Genomic DNA, 2,553 nt, shown 5'->3' with positions numbered 1-2,553 from the left:
TGGCGACGGATTCGATCCGTCAACAATAAGTATTAGCGACAGGTTAGATCCGTCACCAATAAGTATTAGCGACAGGTTGGATCCGTCACCAATAAGTATTGGCGACGGATTAGTTCTGTCACCAATGTTCCATCGCTAATACTTATTAGCGACGGATTCGAATACGTTGCCAATACTTATTAGCGACAAATCGAATCTGTCGCCAAAGTTCTTTTGTCGCTAATACTTATTAGCGACGGATGCGATCCGTTGTCAATACTAATGTGTCCATCATAAAAAAAAGTAACATTAGTAATTGATTATCTCATTGTTAATGAGTGGCCCCAAAAAAATTAAGAATTATTTTAATATTAGCCCCTGTTTGTGGAAAAAAATTGTAGTAAAAGAAACAAAAGAATAATCGATTTGTATTCCTTTAATCTTAATTACAATTGGATTTCCTGATTACAAAAGAGAAGAGAATGATTTAGATTCTCCCTTTGTTTAATTCTGGGTTCTTCACGGTGGCAATGGAGTGCCTCCTTCGAATGCTTGCATCAAATTTGCACTTCGTTGATGATCCGAACATCTTGATTCACTAGAACGATGTCTTCTCCTCACGATTTGACGCTATGAAGAACTTGTGTGGCAAGTTTGAAACTCTAGATCAGTTGATAACTCTGAATGAGTTTGAAACTCTATGAAAGAGTTGATTTAACCAAAGGTCGATGATAAGCCAAGGATGAAGGCTCTCTGTTGTCGAAGTTGAAGATGATCTTTGTTGGAGGATGATGCTGATCTCCTCAAAAGCTCGCCCAAGGATCTCTCTTGTTGCTGCCAAGCCGAAGCGTCAATCTGAGCCAAGAAGTTCTAACCTTTAACTCAGTTGCGTTTCTTCTTATTTATAGGGGATTAAGGGGGTGTAACCGCCCCTTAAATCGCTCCTAAGTGGGGTGTAATCGCCCCTAAATCGTGGGAAATAGTTTTGAAACTGTTCAAGAGTTTAAGGGGTGCACTCCCCCCCTAAAATATCTCCATAATAGGGTGTAACCGACCCCATTAAGTAGAGATACAGTTTTTAAACCATATAGGTTCTGTTTGAACCAGTCAGACACAAAAAATGTAGGTCTGACCCTCGCCTTTTGATGTTGCAACGCAGGTCCGACTCCGACGTTTTGATGCCGACATGCGGGGAGGACCTCTGCGTTTTGGTGTTGCAACGCAGGTCCGACTCTAGCGTTTTGTTGCTGACACACGGGGAGGACCTCCACATTTTGGTGTTGACACACGGGGAGGACCTCCGCATTTTGTTATGGGAGTTTGGAGCACAGCCACGAGCTATGCGTTTTGAATTTGGGACACATAGGTGAGCTCCGCGTCTGAATTTGAAGAGACTATCGATTTGTAGTCTCTTTTGCTAGAGCGTTGCAAAGATCACCATCTTGTAATCTTCATCTTGGCTCCTTGAAAATATAAGAATCGTTAAATTATAACTCCTAATGTTGATTGTGAAGGTTGTTGATTAGAGCTGTCATCGGTTGTCGTGAAGGTCGTCAGATTGTAACCTTCATCGATCTATGTGAAAATCTTCAAATTGTAACATTCTGAAAGTCGTCAGATTGTAACCTTCATCATTGGTGTTTGATGGGGGATCAGCTATCTATTATGATTTTTAGACAGCCTACAGTCCCTCAAATCTATAATATTTTAAATGTAGTCCACCAAATTATATAAATTGTTAACACATCTAGAATGTAAATGAACCAAATAATTAACAAATAGTTCAATAATTGTTCAAATATATTCAGTCATATTCGATTCTGTAGTTCATTTAACAAATTCAAGTTTGCTAACGATTAGAATTTGACCAGATGTATATTTGATTCGTTTGTTTATTAAATATTCGTTTAAAATTCACCACATGTTATTTGTATTATTGCACATATGATGTCATATTTGTGAGTTTTTGGCTTCATCTTTGATTAGTTTAGAGAAAATAATGAGAAAAATAAAAATGATGAGAAAATGGTGAGAGACCAATGAAGATATCATTTTTAGTTATAAGCGTTTCGAACATGGAACTATATTGATTTTGCTAATGATATACCAGAACTTATCATAGCTCTTTTCAATGAATTAAGAATTTTATGTTACTTTTAAAATTTTTTTTTACTCTTTATGCTAGCAGATTCGATGAGCTTTACTATTCTTTATGCTAGCAGATTCTATGTTAGTTTTAAAATTTATTTTTTATTTTTAATATTTGTTGTTTATTTTTAAAATTTAATTTTTATTTTTAAAATTTATTTTTTATTTTTAAAATTTATTTTTTATTTTTAAAATTTATTTTTTGTATTCGAGTTTGCTAACGATTAGAATTTGACCAGATGTATATTTGATTCGTTTGTCTATTAAATATTCATTTAAAATTGATCACAAGTTATTATTTATATTTTACATATATGATGTAGTGTTTTAACCACTTACTTAAGTTTTATATATCGGTTTTAAGACTCACATAATCTTAAAATCTATTTTCTAATTAAATTTTGATTTAAATATATACACATTATA

The sequence above is a fragment of the Asparagus officinalis genome, chromosome 3 (genome assembly GCF_001876935.1).
Source record: "Asparagus officinalis chromosome 3, Aspof.V1, whole genome shotgun sequence".
In the NCBI taxonomy this organism is placed as follows: domain Eukaryota; kingdom Viridiplantae; phylum Streptophyta; class Magnoliopsida; order Asparagales; family Asparagaceae; genus Asparagus; species Asparagus officinalis.
The sequence above is the reverse complement of the archived record's forward strand: the minus strand, read 5'-3'. Positions refer to the sequence as shown.